This window comes from Sinocyclocheilus grahami, unplaced genomic scaffold (assembly GCF_001515645.1).
Source record: "Sinocyclocheilus grahami isolate Dianchi unplaced genomic scaffold, SAMN03320097.WGS_v1.1 scaffold894.1, whole genome shotgun sequence".
NCBI classification, from domain to species: Eukaryota; Metazoa; Chordata; class Actinopteri; order Cypriniformes; family Cyprinidae; genus Sinocyclocheilus; species Sinocyclocheilus grahami.
In genome coordinates, this window is record NW_015506073.1 from 97,505 (window position 1) to 108,938 (window position 11,434).

The 11,434-nt window shown below is 36.9% G+C and overlaps 1 pseudogene; it reads right to left on the minus strand.

Moving 5' to 3' along the window:
* Window positions 1–3,833: 3,833 nt before the first annotated feature.
* Window positions 3,834–10,877, minus strand: LOC107563876 (endothelin B receptor-like; annotated as a pseudogene).
* Between the last annotated feature and the right edge of the window lie 557 nt (window positions 10,878–11,434).

Genomic DNA, 11,434 nt, shown 5'->3' on the forward strand with positions numbered 1-11,434 from the left:
CTCCTTGTGAAGCTCTCCCAAGTGTTTGAATTGGCTTTGCTTGACAGTATTCTCAAGCTTGCGGTCATCCCTGTTGCTTGTGCACCTTTTCCTACCCAATTTCTTCCTTCCAGTCAACTTTGCATTTATTATGCTTTGATACAGCACTCTGTGTACAGCCAGCTCTTTCAGTAATGATCTTCTGTGACTTATCCTCTTTGTGGAGGGTGTCAATTATCATCTTCTGGATCATTGCCAAGTCAGCAGTATTCCCCATTATTGTAGTTTCAAAGAACAAGAGATACCCAGAATTTATTCTGTAGGGATGGTCATTTAATGAAAGTCAAATATAAATATTCTAATATTTTGAGATACTGGATTTTTGACTTTCATGAGCTGTAAGCTCTAATAATCAAAATTAAAACAAAAAAACTATACATATATACATATATACCTCATCGTGCCCTAATGGTTAGAGAGTCGGACTCGTAACCCAAAGGTTGCGGGTTCGAGTCTCGTACCAGCAGGGATTGTAGGTGGAGGGAGTGAATGTACAGCGCTCTCTCCCACCTTCAATACCACGACTGAGGTGCCCTTGAGCAAGGCACCGAACCCCCAACTGCTCCCCGGGCGCCGCAGCATAAGTGGCTGCCCACTGCTCCGGGTGTGTGTTCACTGCTGTGTGTGTGCACTTTAGATGGGTTAAATGCAGAGCACTAATTTCGAGTATGGGTCACCATACTTGGCCTCATGTCACTTTCTTTCTTTCACTTATATATATATACTTTTTTTTATTTACATTTATTCATTTAGCAATGGAAGCAATCAAAATCAACAAAAGGAAGTGCTATGACAAGTCTCAGTTAGCTTAACGCAGTACACATAGCAATTTTATTTTATCATATAATAAATAAAAAGAAAACAGAGAGAATAGAAAACGAATAGAGCAAGCTAGTGTTAGAGGCCTTTTTTGCTTTTTGTTAATTGTATAATAAAATAAAGAAAACAAATAGAATACAAAAATAATAAAAAGAACAGAGAAGCTAGTGTTAGTTTTTTTAAAGGGGTCATATGATGTTGATAGAAAGAACATTATTTTGTGTATTTGGTGTAATGAAATGTGTTTATGCGGTTTAAGGTTCAAAAAACACATTATTTTCCACATACTGTACATTATTGTTTCTCCTCTATGCCCTGCCTTTCTGAAACGTGTCGATTTTTACAAAGCTCATCGGTCTGAAAAAGCGAGGTGTGCTGTGATTGGCCAGCTATCCAGTGTGTTGTGATTGGCCTCAGAACAGCCGGCATTGTAGTCTACTCTCCCAGGATCAGGAAACAGTCCAGTAAACAGATTTGAGACTTTAGTCTGTGCAACTTTACAGATCTTCTTTATGCACCAAGAGCAATTGAAGGTGCAAAAAGGAACAATTGAAATTGCATCATATGACCCCTTTAAGAAAAAACAAGCAGTTAGTAAATGAATAGAGTGCAAGTCTAAAAGGGGCAAGGTTTTTTTTTTTTTTAAGAATAGAGTTAGAATAGAGAGTGCTAGAGTTAGAGGGTCAAATAAAGATGGAACAGATGTGTTTTTAGCCGATTCTTGAAGATGGGTAAGGACTCTGCTGGGATTGAGTTGAGCAGGTCATTCCACCAGGAGGGAACAGTTAATGAAAAAGTCTGTGAAAGTGATTTTGTGCCTCTTTGGGATGGCACAATAATACGCCGTTCACTTGCAGAACGCAAGCTTTTAGAGGCACATAACTCTGAAGTAATGCATTTAGATAAATGGGTGCAGAGCCAGTGGTGGTTTTGTAAGCAAACATTAATGCCTTGTATTAAGTAAGTATATACAGTATATACATATATATACTCACATAAACTATTTTTGGAAAGCATTGTTTTAGTATCATTGAGGTACTGCTACACTTCTGTTGTGTGTTTTTGTCATTTATTGTGTCATTTTTTATTAGTATTTTTAAATGTTTCTTTTTTTAAATATTCTATACAGTTTTTATTAAATTTTAAATTTTAGTTGTTTTAGTGCACAAGGTTAACTAAATGAAAATGAAAAATGTTTAAGTATATTATATTTTATCTTATTTCAAATAATGAAAATGTTATTTTTTATGGTTTTAGTTGATTACAATTTTGTATGTAGACTTTAATGCAACAGAAGAAAATGCTTTTCATTCATAATGTATTTACAAAAATAAAAAACAAAACAGTAAAAGTATATATACAAAGTCAGAAGCTAATTTCACGCTCTAAGACGAGCAAATTTCTGAAGAAAGGTTGTGAGTTGCTGTTGTCAGACGGTGGCTCCGTGACCTTTGACCTCATGAAACTTTGCTTCTCTTCCTGAAAGAGGATGGGTTCGGATGAACGACAACAACCGGCGGCGAGAGTGGCCTGTCAGAGGAAACACAGAGCAGTTGTTAACCAGGACTCTCGCTCGGTGGATTATGGTAAAACCGCTATTAACATGAGCCATAATAGAAACGACCAGAGAAATCAATGCAGGCCCAGCCAAACACCTTCAGAATAACATGAAACGCTGCTCTCGCTAAACATTATGCAAATGACGCGCCTGAGCAGATTAACATGAGGCATTATACATGATTTATGTAAATGTTGTGCGCAAGGTCACTTTTATGTAAAGTCAAACTCAAACTTTTCACTCTGTCAGGGAGAATAAAATGAAAAGAATCCGCAGTTCACCTGCTGTCACATCCAATTTCCCGCGATACGTAATACTTATTCATAATTCATCTGTAAACAAAGTGTGTGCGAAAATCTGCCTCCACTAATCTAAAGATGTGATCCTTGTTTAATGGCTTTCTGTGCAGCGTTTACAGCTGATGCCAATAAAAATGCAAATTAATTCTGTTTTGCTTTTTTTCATCATGTGCTGTCAATGAATAGGAATACAGTTTATTTACCTGCACAAACTAACAGATTTTCTCAATGTAATCTTATTGACAAAGAGACGAAACAATATCCAGCGCTGAGGAAGATACTGTCAAAGTTACTCGTCACTGAAAGTAATTAAGTTTACAGTTATACTTGTTTATAAAAAGTATTTAACTAACAAAAAGCATTGATATGTAAGAGGACAATATCATGTTATAAATACATAAAATATATAACTATCAAATAAATATCTAAAAATGTATACACACACACACACACACATATATATATATATATATATATATATATTATTATTTTTTTTTTACGATTTATACCAGTGTTATTTATTTTTAGTAAATAATATTTTATTTTTGTTTTGTGATTTATACCACTGTTATTGTTCAATAAAACTATTTAAAATTGAAATAAATAATATAAAATAAAATCTTTCATTTTTGTGATTTATACCAGTGTTATTTTTCATTAAAACTAAAAATATTTAAAATTCTAAATAAATATATTATATAAAAATAAAATTATACTAATGTTGTCATTTTTAACTAAAACTAAAACTATGAAAAATCATTTTTGTTAGTTGAAATAAACCTGAAATAATAAAAAACCATACATGTCACAAAGAAATTTAGAAATGCTGAAGTGAACTGAAATATAAGTTGAAGCACTAAAATTACAAAAACTAAAACTGAAATAAAATAAAGGTAAATAGAAAATGTTTAAAAAATATAAGTCATATTAATATATTACAGGACCTGACAGACAGCAGCAGATATGGTCAGAGAATATCAGATATCTTATAATCCTTTAAGTCAGGTTTGTTTCTCTGATGGTTTTATGTCATTCTGATGATTCAGATATTCATAAACTGGAACAGCTTTCCAAATCCCAGGTCCAGATTTACCTGCTTTATGTGTTTGTCCAACTTCTTAACACTTCTGCTTAAAATTCGTCAGCGAGTAAAAGACGGCGGTGCATGGCAGCGGCACAATGAAATAAAACCCAAAGAGCCACTAGTCTTTGGCCATTTTATAAAACTAGAACGAGAAAAAAAGAGAGTTCCTGATGAACTTGACATTATTTCAAATGAAGCATGTCATCATTAGACTCTCGAGCAGATCTGAGCTCAAACCACGAGCTGTTTGATGAGGAAATCACTCTTTCATTGCAGCCACTGCTGTCTATATCAAAAGTTCCTCACAGACATCATAGTGAATCACTGCTTCTCGTGACATGCAATATGCAGAGCTTTATTATTTGTATTGATGATTTTATTGCATGTAGTCCACCTGACTACACAACTATATAAATAGTTGAAATTGTGATTATTTATTCACTTCAAATCCACACTTTGAGGAACATAAAAAGAGAATATTTCCCGAAGTTGTTTTACAGAAAAGAGCTGTGTGAAAAACCTTCAGAAATGCTCTTGTTAGGTATATAAAGTAAATTTTTTGGTGAAATATTCCTTTAACTATTATTATGGAGCACCTAAAGCAGTGGTCCCCAAACTTTTTTCTGCAAGGGCCACATAATTTTCCCTTTCTTTAATGGGGGGGCCAGATCAGTTTGTAACAGAAAAATACAGGGGCCGGAGTGACTACTAGTATTTTTGTGGAGATTTTATTATGATTTTAAATGTATTTATTATGCCTCCTAATGTTAGAATAGTTTATTTTGTTATGCACCGTACAGACAAATGATTACTTTTCAAGAGACATATAGACATCTTCATTGCATGTCTTTTGATGTTTGGGTATGTCTCGATAGGGAGGGCAGCTTAGAATTCAAGGAGACCGTTGGGCTTAAATGCGCCTTTCAGAACATCACAGCTCTGTAACTCAGCCAACTCAAACTGATAAGAAGGCAGGGCTTCATCAATGTCGGCAGCAAAGAAAAGGCGGATTTCTTTAGAGTGGACATGTAGCTCACGGAATCGCACGTCAAACTCCGCCATCGGCATTTCCAGCGCTTCCACGGACTTTTCAGCTGGGAATGGAGCCACTGTTTCTCAGCTGAGAGACTTTGGGTAACGGGGAGAAGAGTGAAGTCTTGCTTTTGCACTTGTCCCACAAGCAGTGCTAGTTTCACCTCAAATGCTTTTATGTGGGAATACATGTCACATATTAGTTTCCCCTTGCCTTGGAGCTGCAAGTTGAGGCCGTTCAACCTTTCTGTCACATCTGTTAAAAAGCCAAGGTCCCATTTCCATTCTGCGTCGATCAGTTCTGGGACAGTTTTGTCCTTTGTCAGAAGAAAGGCGTTGATTTCGGGTAGCAGCTCATAAAAACGCCTCAAAACTCTGCCCCGGCTTAACCATCGGACTTCAGTGTGGTAAAGCACATCTCCGTGAGCAGACTCTAGCTCGGCGAGAAAGGCTTGGAATTGCCGGTGTTTAAGTCTGTTTGCTCTGGTGAAGTTTATGCATGACACCACCACCTTCATGACTGATTCCCACTTCAGAACTTTGCAGCAGAGTGCTTGCTGGTGAATCAGGCAGTGGACTCGTAACGGTGGGGTTAGACCTCTTTCCTCCATTTCTTTATTCATGCGTCCTATAAGCCCCCTCGACGCGCCAACCATACTAGGAGCCCTGTCAGTACTGATGCTGGCCAGCTTAGACCAGTCTACATTATCCCCCATTTCTTCAATTCGTCTGGTGACTGTACTTACAGACAGACTCACCGCATTTAAGACATCTTTATTATCGGGGGACACCTCCTCAGCAACAGCATTCATACATTTCTTGACGAACTCGCCGTCACTGAATGCCCTACCGCTGGTTGCAATCAGCTCGAATGGATGACTGGTTCAGCTGGGTTTGGCTAACAAATGTCTTCTGCTGAGCTGATAGTACACTTTTTAGCTCTCTCATTTGGCCTTGCAAGCTAGCATACTTTTCTCTGTGGCGGGTTTCATAGTGTCGGCGCAGATTGTATTCTTTGAACACAGACACTATGACAGATGAGACAAACATCCACTTCTTTGCACTGAACAAAAAATAATCACTTGTCCACTTTTGGTTAAATACCATGCATTCTGAATCAACCTTTCTCTTTCCCAACCGTTCGGCCATTTTGTCATCTCTTTGAATTTTTTTGCTGGTTCGCGCATCACCTGTTCGATCACGATGGTACGTTATGTTGAACGTACCATACTGTTGGTAGGTGAATTTAACAAATAATTAGGCTACGTTAATAACTAAGGGAAATTTTAGTCTGAAAGCCAATATTTATGATCAAATATAGACATGATATAAGTGAAACCGTATATTTAAAATACATTTTTCAAAATATGTCTCTGGCATTGTTCAGAGGGCCGGTCCAAATGTGGGGATGGGCCACATTCGGCCCACGGGCCGTAGTTTGGGGACCCCTGACCTAAAGGGACATGGTGATGGTCAAATAAAAATTAGATGGAAGAAATTTGTTTTATTTTAATGCTGTTGTGTCACGAGCAAAGGCAAAGTTTTCAGAGCAAATGCTACAGTTTTTCGTAGGAATGCTACAGTTTTGCAAGAGAGTGCAAAATTTTAAGACCGAACGCAAAGTTTCTCAGGGAGTGTAATACTTTTGCTGAGAACGCAAAAGTTTTTCAAGCGAGCACAAAGTATTGTGAGCAAATGCAAAAATTTGCAAGCAAATACAAAGCTTTATGAGTGAATACAAACTTTCTTGGACGAACGCTACAGTATAGTTTTGCAAGAGAACGTAAATGTTTTGTGAGAGAATGCAAAGTTTATCAGAGAAACGCAATACTTTAGCGATAAAACGCAAACGTTTTACAAGGAAACACAAAGTATAGCGAGCAAATGCAAAGTTTTATAAGCGAACCCAAAGTTTCGCAAGCAAATGCTTTGTGAACTTTTGTGAACGCAAAGTTTCTCGGAGGAAGGCTATTGCTTTGCTAAAAAATGCAAAAGTTTTACAAGTAAATGCAAAGTTTCTCAGGAATGTAACACTTCAGAGAGAACGCAAAAATTCCGAATGAATGCAAAGTTTCACGAACAAATGCAAAGTTAGCAGGGGAACGCAATACTTTAGCGATAAAACGCAAACATTTTACAAGCAAACACAAAGTATAGCGAGCAAAGGCAAAGTTTTCAGAGCAAATGCAAAGTTTTACATAGGAATGCTATAGTTTTGCAAGAGAATGTAAATGTTTTGTGAGAGAACGCAAAAGTTTTACAGGTAAACGCAAAGTTTCTAGGGGAGCAAAAATACTTTTTGTAAAAGAACGCGAAAGTTTTGAAAGAAAATGCAGTTTTGTGGGCGAACGCAAAATTTCTCAGAGGAACGTATGGGATCCTACTCTACGCTAATTTGTGCTGCTCTTAGTAGATTGCGTTGGTCATTTTGGAAATTATCCATCTGCGTCTGTGTCTTGTGCACTTTTATGGTATTGTGCTAATTGGGGGAATGCAAAAAGCATTTTTCCTCCCATCCTCCGTATATTTCTGTAGTCTTTTGTTGCAGTATTTTTCAGTTTACCTGCATGAATGGAGTGGACTGTACAGGATGGAGGAGGCATATCCGCAGATGCTCACCTCTGTAATCCATCACAATCAAATCAAATGCGACGGCCTTCAGAACAGCCAGTAATGTTGATATCGTTCATATTAAAGATAGTTTGATAGCAGTACACTTGGGAAACCCGAGACCTTTGATACGATTCCTGGATGCGACGACTCGGTACCTTCGGAACAACAAACATTTCTCCTTTAGTTTTAAATAATCACTTAAGGACAACATTGGATCCCATTGATGCAGTTCTGCTGCACTACATTACTGTGTTGTTAAAGGATTACAAAACAATTTTCAGAATTTATTTATTTGGCTGGTCTGCTTCAGCAGTTTAACAGCACTCATCAATGTCAAAATGTTGGAGATGACCAATCAAATCAAAGGAGGCGGGGCTTTCGTTCACAGAAGACTAGTGTGAATTTCAGCAAGATGCTTCAATTTTAGCAGTGAATGTGTGAGATAAGATGTTAGGTAATTATTCAATATTTGACAGCTGTTTTATGACAGAAATGTAAGTGCCAGGTAATCCAGTCGGTTTTGGTCAAATTGTGAGGTTGCAAACTGAAAATTATGGAAGCTTGTTTCCACGACAGGATAAATATATATATATAAAGGTAACTGCAATTCTGAGACATTTTTGAGATTCTCAGAATTGCGATATATAAACTCAAAGTTGTGAGAAAAGTCTAAATTGTAAAATATAAACTTACATTTGCAAGAACAAAAGTTAGAATTGTGAGAAGAAAAAAGTCACAATTATATTTTTTTACATTTTATTCTATGGCGTAAATAAAAAAAATGCGAGGTGTAAATTCAGATTTCAGAGGGAAAAAACATGCAAGAATTCTGACTTTATCACTCAAAATTATGAGTTTATATCTCGCAATTCTGACTTTCATTATCAGAACTGCAAGAAGAAAAGTCAGGATTGTGTGATAAAAACTCTAATTACCTTTTTTACTTGCCACGGAATACAAATTTAATATATATATAACAATTAAATACAAACAAATAAAGATAATTCTGACTTTTTCTTGCAATTCTAAGTTTATATCTCACAATTCTGACTTTTTTTTGCGATTCTGAGAATAAAAGTTGGAAATGGAATAAGGTATAAATTCACAATTGCGAGGAAAAAAAGAATTTTTCTGAATTATAAAAATTCGCAATTGCCTTTATTTTTTTATTCCGTGGTTGAAACAGGCATCCATAGAAATTGGCTTTAATAGAAAATAGCCTATATTTCTAATTAAATACTGTATGTGAGACAAGAAAATTTATTAATATGATTAATTTCTTAATTCCCCTTAAATTCTCTTTAGTTTCTTTAAATAAAAGGACCATTACAATTGTGACAGCATCTCCCCTCAACTAAAAAAATCTATCTCAATGTTCAAGACACGGTAACAGCCTTGCTGTATACAGTAAAAAGTAACTAAACACTCTTGCCTGTCTATGCTCCGAGTGCACAGGCTCAGTACTGTTATCCCAACAGAGGTTTTCTGAATAAATGGCACCAGTTTACAGAGCAGGACACCAAACGGCCAGTCCACCGCCAGCAGCTGCAAAACACAACAAATGAATTATATATCATCCTGTTTCCAAAGCTTTTAATGCACAAAACAATTCAGCAAAGTTACCTTATAAATATTGATAGTATACCAATCAAGATGTGCAAAATGTCACCTAAAGCCAGAAAGCCGATGAGAATATTGGGTCCGTTTCTCATGCATTTGTGTTCTTTGATTATTCTGAGGAGAGTCACAATTCCTACCATCCCGAAAAAGGAATACGAAACATGAGACAATGCTGTTGATGTACTTGAAGGCGTCTTTGATCCGTGCTGGTCCAGAGCACATCGGGGTTTTGTTTGCTGTGGTGTTCAGTAGTTTCCATGAGATATTCTTTGCCTCATCAGAAGATTTGTCTGTTGTCTGAGCGCTAATGAACCTGACTGAACTATTAAAACACAGTAATAACAGGACAACGGCAGGCCCCTCCATGTGAAAAGACCTGAGAAAAATCTGAAAAAGTGTTATTTAAAAAGTTTTGCATGAGATAGTTGTCCGTTTATAGACAGATCCTCTCATAGTGTCTTACCTGCAGCTCTCTGTTAGCTTAGGTGTATATATGGTAGTGTTCAGTCACGGCTCTTTTACAAGCAGGTACTGCACATAAATCATCTCAGATTCAGTGCGTCATTCAGATGCCTGCGGGTCATGACACTGAGTTTCCACTGTAATCTAGAGTCCATGACGGCGTATATATGCAGCACATTCACACACTCATCATTGTTGCTCATTTCTCCTGACGCATCGATGTCATTCCAGATGTTCACTGGAGCTCCGCCAGATCATAAATGAGATGAATGCAAGGATTGCTCACTATCTATCTATCTATCTATCTATCTATCTATCTATCTATCTATCTATCTATCTATCTATCTATCTATCTATCTATCTATCTATCTATCCATCTATCCATCTATCTATATCTGCATCAATCTAACTAATTCTCTATCCATCCATACGTCCATCCCTACATCAATCTGTCCATCCCTCTAACGAACTATCCATCCATCCTCCATCTATATCTACATCAATCTATCTAACCAACTATCTATCCATCCATCCATCCCTGCATCAATCTGTCTAACCAACTATCTATCCATCTATACATCAGTCTGTCCATCTCTCTAACCAACTATCCGTCCTTCCATCATCCATCTATATCTAACCAACTATCCATCCATCTGTCCATCTTTCAATCTATATCTCCATCCATCCATCCCTACATCAATCTATCCATTTATCTATTCAACTATTTATGCATCCATCTATATCTACATCAGTCTAACCAACTATCTATCCATCATCCATCCCTACATCAATCTCTCTATCCATCTAACCAACTATCCATCCATCATCTATCTATATCTACATCAATCTATCTATTAAAATATCTATCCATCCATACGTCCATCCATCTCTACATCAATCTATCCATTTATATTCAACTATTTATACATCCATCCATATCTACATCAGTCTATCTAGCCATCCATTTATCCATCCATACATCTATATTTACATTAATCTATCTAACCCATTATCTATCTTCAATGCATCCATCTATATCAGTCTATCTATCCATCTAAACGTCCACCCACATCTATCTATCCATCCATCCATGCATCTATCTATCTATCTATCTATCTATCTATCTATCTATCTATCTATCTATCTATCTATCTATCTGTCTGTCTGTCTGTCTGTCTATCGTTCTATCTGCTCAGATGATGTCTGTATGTGAATGCCCGTGTGATTTCTGCTGTTGTTGTCGGTGGATGCGGCTCCATATGTTGTCTTTTGTCTCTCGTTCCCCAGCAGAGCTGCTCCTGACTCACTAGTTTACCCAGGTGAAGGGACGTGATGACAGGGTCATCGCCATGGCAACCAGCCCAGCTCAGACGGAGCGGGAATGGAAGAAGCGCAGCAGGCAGGCGGACAGCTGTGCGGGTGAACTGACTACAGCATCAGTCATCATCCCAAACAAACACTCACACCGCTGCTGCTTTAATGGTCTTCTCAGTGACCTTGATTTAGAGCTTCTGGTAGTGTTCAAGTCTTGTTTTATTCCTCGGCCCAAACACAGTTACTTTTGGCATACTAATGAAGACTGAATTGGGGAAATTACAGTAATAAATACTTCTTACCTTGCATTAAAATTTTTATGTTGCATTATTTAATCATGCTGCCATCTTTGCTTATGGATACACAGTTCCAGACACATTATTTCGAACCAATCACCTGAGTCGTAAATGTCATGTGACTGATCACATGAAACATTTTTAATTTTACACACAAAAAAAAAGTCACTGATAGACTGATGTAGATATAGATGGATGGATGGATGTATATATAGTCACTGACACTGTTGTTGTTGCGATTTACACCAGTGTTGTTATCATTAACAAACTATTAATCATTTTTGTTAATTGAAATAAA